The sequence below is a fragment of the Triticum aestivum genome, chromosome 5D (genome assembly GCF_018294505.1).
Source record: "Triticum aestivum cultivar Chinese Spring chromosome 5D, IWGSC CS RefSeq v2.1, whole genome shotgun sequence".
Classification (NCBI taxonomy): Eukaryota; Viridiplantae; Streptophyta; class Magnoliopsida; order Poales; family Poaceae; genus Triticum; species Triticum aestivum.
In genome coordinates, this window is record NC_057808.1 from 6,331,188 (window position 1) to 6,339,943 (window position 8,756).

The window sequence follows — 8,756 nt, forward strand, 5'->3', positions numbered from 1 at the left end:
CGCCACCACCGGCCCGCCGGGCCAAGATCCAGCCCGCTCGGACCTCGAGACGATGTACTGCCGGCGCCCGCTCTCTCCACCACCTCGCGCCCTCCACCGCAGGGGAACAACACTGACTCCGGCCGCGCCTGCCTTCGCCAGATCCGCTGCCGGGCACGCGCTGGGGCACGCAGCCGCCCCAACATCTTCCACGCCCTGACGCAAGCACTGGAAGGGAGAGCCCCGCCGCCGCCGTCCGCTGGGAGGGGCTTGGCCCGCCTTGCATATCCTTCGGCGGCGGCGAGGGAGCGACGGGGAGGAGGGGTCTCGGGTGGCTGCTAGGATTTTGCCACCCGAGTCGCCCTGGGAGTGATGCGGGTGTCAGAGGCTGACCGTGATTTTGACTGAATCTCTTCTCGGGATGCTTCACTTCACTACGAAAACATCCATGCGAACCGTTGGTGCTAGGTTTATGAAGAGAAACCACGAAAGAGGAGTTCCAGATGGAACTTCTGTACGTATACAAGTGCACGGCCAGTGCTTTGCTTCTCCGTTTGGCTAACTCGGAATTCGCTTCATCAGGGGCATCTAAACTGCAATACAGCCTAACTACATCATGAACATGTTTTGTCAAAGCACTGCCTTTTGCATGAGATGAGAAACAGAACAACCGTAAGACAAATTTATACGACAAAAGAGCATGTTTAGCTTGCAGTTCACATCCAGCATGAATCTGTAGTAGCAAATGATTGGAGCAGGGTATAACAGAGAACAGCTTGACAAAGCCCAGGGATCTCAAACTGGGACTCGCAAGTTTGGTTACATTTTCATTTCAGACCATGGCAACCATCAGTAAACCATGGAAAAGACAGCATGCTTTTTTCAACAGATCAGGACAAGAAGTAAGATTGTTCTCAATTTATTTACTGACACGCTATCCTTGCAACTAACAAAAGTAGTTTTATAATGATAGGTTCATAATTACAAGTACTCAGCACACATGAGAAGCAGGACAAAGAAAACCTGGAATTTTGAAGCGGTTGCTGCAAGTCGGAGTCACCCGGGGAAAGAGCATGTCTTCTGACCATCTCAGCTCTATAAAAAACCTTAAAGACACCAAGGGAAAATGTAAGCAGCTGGCAAGAAATTTAATGTCCCACGTGAAATTAGAGTTTAAGATCTTGGAAGCAATTTGTAGTTAACTCTTTAAGTCTTAACTGCAATACTTATACTTCATAAGTTGAAGCCTTTAGAGTTCCTGCTATGATCTAGGGCACAACCTCCACTCATCTACGGCACACAACCACTTGTGTACTAGTGTTTCAATATAGACAAGAGTAGCGATGGATTCCCTAGTGCATTTTTGTTCCGTCTATTTCTAGCGATTGCCAAGCTGAGGATTGCATGTACTTGAACATCTATTAACTCGGTGGACTACGTGGAGATTCTACCCAACTAGTTAGGTGTGACTACAGTATATCATCAACTGAGTTCAATTGTACCCTCTGATGGACAATTCAGTCTCGTTCACTGGATTTATTTCTAAACATATTCGACGGGTTACTCTTGCAAATTTAGGACATTGTACCGTACAGGTATGTGGAGATAATACAACTGCTACTATATATAGCCTGATCTAGATCTCAACTAATAAGGAGTTCACCAGAAAAATCTAATAGTACAACTCTGTATGCTCAGTTCTATTGTCAGAGGTATAAATTGGCATTAGGCCAACGATCTGAAAGTGACAAAAGAGCTAATAAACCAAGTGCTGTTAGGGCTTTTGCAAGGATGCAGTCCAAATTCCAATGGCACTCGACATGTGCAAGAAACTATGTCCAGAAGATATGGCAGGTTTACCTGAGTTATACTGTGAGGAGCTATAGCAAAACGGCCATTGTATTGCTCAATTCAGTGCACAATAGGAGCGATTTCTTGTTCAGCACGTGGCAGGGAAGCAACTTCAGTAGGTACCAGCAGAGTAATGGGGCGACGACAAACAGGGCAATTAGTCAGGTTGCTGAAGGACAGATCCATGCAGGTAGACCAAGGATCATGTTGTACAAATTTCAGGTCTCCATCAGCCAGGGGGCTTGTGTTGTACTCATTACCACCAAGGAACCAACCCAACCGTGTCAGAGAGCTCTGATCTTCAGTTGGCCAAATTCATGCATGCATTGCCATACATCGACTTGGCCACTCTCTCTCAGCAACATTGACACGGCCATGCGCCCGGGGGCGGAAAGCAGCTAGCACCACGCACATCACCCTGTCCCGGGGGGGCGCCTCCATCGGCTTCATCAGCCCCTCTGCCTCCTCGACCTCGCCTGCCCTTCCCAGCATCTCCACGGTAGACGCATAGTGCTGCAGCGCCGGCCTCATCATCCTCCTGAACACCTCCCTCCCCTCACCCACCATCCCAGCCCTCGCGCACGCGGCGAGGACCACCATCACCGCCTTGTCATCCATCTCCCCCTCCCGTCCGCGGAACAGGCCGAGCACCGTCCGTGTGCTGGACAGATGCGGTGCGGGCAATTCGTCGAACAGCATGCGCGCGGAGTCCGGCGGGCGACCCGTGCGCGGACATCGCGCTGGAACGCGCCTCTCCGGAGCGCGGCAGCGTGGAGTGTGGCCACCAGCGAGAGAGACGGCAGCGAGGCGGCGCCACGGAGGAGCGCGGCGCAGTGCAGCCGCATGGCCGTAGCCTCGCACGGTGGCCGCTCACTGACTCCGAAGTGACCCAACAGTCCGGGAGGGGACGGGTGGGGTGGCGCGAGGAGAATGCAAGGGAGGAGGAGACGGAAGGGACACTCCGGCGGCCGGCCGGCGTTGAGATCGATTTTGATATAAAGACGAGAAGACGAGGCAGGGCGCCCTTTGGCATCAAAGAATACGAGGCCCAGGCCCAGGTATGTAGGGCGGGCCCATGTGTGTTCTACGTGCAAGCGCGTGCCAAAAGAAATCCACACAAGTTTTAAAAACTATTCTCGTTTTTTTCATAAAATGTTCATGTTACCAAATAATGATCTAAGGAAATATTCAGATTTAAAAAATTGTTACCTTCAAAACAAAATAAATTTTGATGTGTTTCTAAAAAAAGAATGAAAAAAACTAAGTAAAAGCCAAGAAAGTTGGAAAGTAGAATGAAAAAAAAAGCATTCCCTACAATATGTTGTTCGAGTCGGTATCGAGCGCCAATGGGCCGGCCTAGTCTCCATGCTCCTGTGTGTCACCCTCTTATTTGAAGCATGTGGGGATAACCTTTTTTTCTCTAGCATGTTATTGTTGTCAGTTGTTTTATCTGCGTTGACTTGAGTTTTAATTATGTTCTAGCGGTGTTTTTTCATACATATATTGTGTTAGGCTATTGTTAAAGACGGTATTTGTTCTGATAAGAGAGTGGAGTTGTTTTGTGTGTGGTTGTAGTGTCCTTGCACGTTTCAGCGTCAGTGTCCGTCGACATCCCTTGGGAACTCCTATTTCATGTTGAAAGGATGAAATTGTTGCTATAATGCGGTCCCATGAAGCCCTCACTCGCTCAACTCGGCTCCCTGCTCCTCGTTCACTTAGTTCTTTTTCGCTCACTCCAGTGCTAGCTCAGAAAAAACTAGCCGTCGTTTATTTATTTGAAAAAAGTTGTTAAATCAAAAGATGTTTGTTGATTTAAAGAAATGTTGCAAATTAACAAAACCATAATTTTTAAAAACATTAATGAACTTACAAAATATGAGTGGACCTCAAACAATGTTCATGAATTAGAAAAAAGCTTCACAAATTAGAAAATATCCATAGACTTAAAACATGTGCATGAACTTTAAATACATTTGAAAAATTAAAAATGTTCTTTAATTTCACAAAATCTGCAAGATATTTATTAAGTGTTCATGAATGAAAGTGTGAAAAAAGGAAAAAAAAGTTGGTAAATTCACCGAGCAAGGAGATAGCTACACGCAGCAGAGTGAAGGGGAGATCGCTCCTTTTTGAGCCGGCATAGTTACGTAGTTGATTTGAAGTTTTGTTCTTAGCCTAGTGAAACTTTTGTTTGTCATGCTTCAAATAGTGTTTCTGTTGTATGTTGCTTAAAAGTGTGTATATGTTGTGGATTGTGTTGGATGAACTATATGTATGTGGAACTCTATCAAATGGTGTTCTTTTTGCCATAGGTGTCCGATAGTGATGGGCTTCATAACAATAACCATAGATAACAGCAGTGACTAGTTAGTGACCGACCATTGGACGGCCGATGACTGACAAGTATAGGAGATCTATTGCAGCTTTTTGATAAATAAGAGTGTCAAACCCAACGAGGAGCAAAAGGAATCTATAAGAAGTTTTTAGCAAGGTTTCACTCCAAAATCTATAAAAGTAATTTGATAGGACATTTGGTAGCAAGATAATGCATAAAATGATAAACAATAACAATAACAATAAAGTGCAACAAGTGGCACAATCCTTACATATGCTAAGGACAAGTGATTGTGTTTCTTATAGTGATTAAAACGCTCTTGAGGACACACAGGAATTTCACCAAGTTTCATTGAGTTACCTTTTGTTGTTTCGATAAGTATTGTGCGGGCAGGCATGCGCTAAGGTACTGCCTTTACTTGGACAAATAACCATTGATCATTATATCCTCCATGTAAGCATTCACAATTACAAGAGAAATAATTAAGATAAATCTACCATAACATTGAACTTTATCTTTAGGATCAAATCAACCCCTTGTGCAACAATTTGTAAACTAGTGTTTAGGTTTCTATCACTCTTGCTGCCAATTATCTACAAACTAATCCCACAATGTCTTCCCCTAGGCCCAACAGCAGATCTTGCGACCAGCTCATGGTTCTGGCACATGGATAGCACGTTCCCACGCACCCCTGTCTATGGCTAGTTCTTTGGTGATACTCCATTCCTTCAGATCTCTCTTTACGGACTCCTCTCATGTCAAATTCAATCTACCCCAAACTCTCTTGACATTATCAGCACGCTTTAGCCGTCCGTTATGCACCGGAGCATTGATACGTCTCCAACGTATCTATAAGTTTTTATTATTTCATACTATTATATTATCAATCTTGTATGCTTTATATGTCATTTTATATCACTTTTGGGAACTAACGTATTAACCTAGTGCCTAGGAGGGGCCCTCGTGGCTCCGTCTGACCTAATTCCGGCGCTATAAATTTTCAAATATTACAAAAACCCCAGAGCGAGACCCGAAATACTTACTCCGCCGTTGCAAGTCTCTAGCCTCTACATCAACCTTACCGCCTCTCTGATGATGCTGATAACCCACACGTATAGGGGATCGCAACAGTTTTCGAGGGTAGAGTATTCAACCCAAATTTATTGATTCGACACAAGGGGAGCCAAAGAATATTCTCAAGTATTAGCAGTTGAGTTGTCAATTCAACCACACCTGGATAACTTAGTATCTGCAGCAAAGTATATAGTAGCAAAATAATATGGAAGTAATGGTAACGGTAGCAAAAGTAATATTTTTGGGTTTTGTAGTGATTGTAACAGTAGCAACGGAAAAGTAAATAAGCGGAGAACAATATGTGAAAAGCTCGTAGGCATTGGATCGGTGATGGAGAATTATGCCGGATGCGGTTCATCATGTAACAGTCATAACATAGGGTGACACAGAACTAGCTCCAATTCATCAATGTAATGTAGGCATGTATTCCGAATATAGTCATACGTGCTTATGGACAAGAACTTGCATGACATCTTTTGTCCTACCCTCCCGTGGCAGCGGGGTCCTAAAGGAACTAAGGGATATTAAGGCCTCCTTTTAATATAATACCGGACCAAAGCATTAACACATAGTGAATACATGAACTCCTCAAACTACGGTGATCACCGGGAGTGGTCCCGATTAGTGTCACTTCGGGGTTGCCGGATCATAACACATAGTAGGTGACTATAGACTTGCAAGATAGGATCAAGAACTCACATATATTCATGAAAACATAATAGGTTCAGATCTGAAATCATGGCACTCGGGCCCTAGTGACAAGCATTAAGCATAGCAAAGTCATAGCAACATCAATCAGAACATAGTGGATACTAGGGATCAAACCCTAACAAAACTAACTCGATTACATGATAAATCTCATCCAACCCATCACCGTCTAGCAAGCCTACGATGGAATTACTCACGCACGGTGGTGAGCATCATGAAATTGGTGATGGAGGATGGTTGATGATGACGACGGCGACGGATTCCCCTCTCCGAAGCCCCAAACGGACTCTAGATCAGCCCTCCTGAGAGAGTTTAGGGCTTGGCGGCAGCTCCGTATCGTAAAACGCGATGAATCTTTCTCTTTGATTTTTTTCTCCCCGAACACAAATATATGGAGTTGGAGTTGAGGTCGGTGGAGCTCCAGGGGGCCCACGAGGCAGGGGGGCGCGCCCAGGGGGGCAGGCGCGCCCCCCACCCTCGTGGCTAGGGTGTGGGCCCCTGGCCTTGATTCTTTCACCAGTATTTTTTATTATTTCCAAAAATAATCTCCATGGAGTTGCAGGTCATTCCGAGAACTTTCGTTTCTGCACATAAATAACACCATGGCAATTCTGCTGAAAACAGCGTCAGTCCGGGTTAGTTCCATTCAAATCATGCAAGTTAGAGTCCAAAACAAGGGCAAAAGTGTTTGGAAAAGTAGATACGACGGAGACATATCAACTCCCCCAAGCTTAAACCTTTGCTTGTCCTCAAGCAATTCAGTTGATAAACTGAAAGTGATAAAGAAAAACTTTTACAAACTTTGTTTGCTCTTGTTGTTGTAAATATGTAAAGCCAGCATTCAAGTTTTTAGCAAGGATTATAACTAACCATATTCACAATAACACTTAGGTCTCATGTTTACTCATATCAATGGCATAACCAACTAGCGAGCAATAATAATAAATCTCGGATGACAACGCTTTCTCAAAACAATCATGATATGATATAACAAGATGGTATCTCGCTAGCCCTTTCTGAGACCGCAAAACATAAATGCAGAGCACCTTTAAAGCTCAAGGACTGACTAAACATTGTAATTCATGGTAAAAGAGATCCAGTCATAGTCATACCCAATATAAATTAATAGTAATGGACGCAAATGACAGCGGTGCTCTCCAGCTGGTGCTTTTTAATAAGAGGGTGATGGCTCAACTTAAAAGTAAATAGATAGGCCCTTCGCAGAGGGAAGCAGGGATTTGTAAAGGTGCTAGAGCTCGATTTTGAAATAGAGATAAATAATATTTTGAGCGGCATACTTTCATTGTCAACATAACAACCAAGAGATGGCGATATCTTCCATGCTACAGACATTATAGGCGGTTCCCAAACAGAATGGTAAAGTTTATACTCCCCCTCCACCAATAAGCATCAATCCATGGCTTGCTCGAAACAATGAGTGCCTCCAACTAACAACAGTCCCATGGGAGTTTTGTTTGCAATTATTTTGATTTGGTTTGCATAAAGCATGGGACTGGGCATCCCGGTGACCAGCCATTTTCTCGTGAGTGAGGAGCGGAGTCCACTCCTCTTGAGAATAACCCGCCTAACATGGAAGATACGGACAACCCTAGTTGATACATGAGCTATTCGAGCATACAAAACAGAATTTCATTTGAAGGTTTAGAGTTTGGCACATACAAATTTACTTGGAACGGCAGGTAGATACCGCATATAGGAAGGTATAGTGGACTCATATGGAATAACTTTGGGGTTTAAGGAATTGGATGCACAAGCAGTATTCCCGCTTAGTACAAGTGAAGGCTAGCAAAAGACTGGGAAGCGACCAACTAGAGAGCGACAACGGTCATGAACATGCATTAAAATTAATAAACATTGAGTACAAGCATGAGTAGGATATAATCCACCATGAACATAAATATCGTGAAGGCTATGTTGATTTGTTTCAACTACATGTGTGAACATGTGCCAAGTCAAGTCACTTGAATCATTCAAAGGAGGATACCATCCTATCATACCACATCACAACCATTTTAATAGCATGTTGGAACGCAAGGTAAACCATTATAAACTCCTAGATAATTAAGCATGGCATAAGCAACTATAATCTCTAATTGTCATTGCAAACATGTTTATTCATAATAGGCTGAATCAGGAACGATGAACTAATCATATTTACAAAAACAAGAGAGGTCGAGTTCATACCAGCTTCTCTCATCTCAATCAGTCCATCATATATCGTCATAATTGCCTTTCACTTGCACAACCGAATGATGTGAATAATAATAATAGTGCACGTGCATTGGACTAAGCTGGAATCTGCGAGCATTCAATAAACAGGAGAAGACAAGGCAATATGGGCTCTTGGTTAAATCAACAATAATGCATTTAAGAGCCACTTCAACAATTTAATCATGGTCTTCTCCTATCGACCCCCAAAGAAAAGAAAAGAAATAAAACTATTTACACGGGAAAGCTCCCAACAAGCCAAAGAAGAATGGGAAATCTTTTTGGGTTTTCTTTTAATTATTACTACTACAGCAAGAAAGTAAACTAGCTAAAAGCTACAACTAATTTTTTTGGTTTTTCTTAAGGTTTATCAAACACATAAGAAGAAAGCATAAAAGGAAAAAAAACTAGCATGGATATTACAGTGAAAGAGCATGAGCACCGACATCTAGCAATGAGTGTGTGAATATGAATGTAATGTCGGTGAGAGATACGTACTCCCCCAAGCTTAGGCTTTTGGCCTAAGTTGGTTTATTGCCACGGATGGCCTGGCGGATATCCAAAGTTGTAGTTGGGGTCG

The 8,756-nt window shown here is 43.6% G+C and overlaps 1 pseudogene; it reads right to left on the reverse strand.

Annotated features, from left to right (window-relative positions):
• Positions 1-832: 832 nt before the first annotated feature.
• LOC123124077 (pentatricopeptide repeat-containing protein At5g15340, mitochondrial-like) lies at positions 833-2,842 on the reverse strand (annotated as a pseudogene).
• Between the last annotated feature and the right edge of the window lie 5,914 nt (positions 2,843-8,756).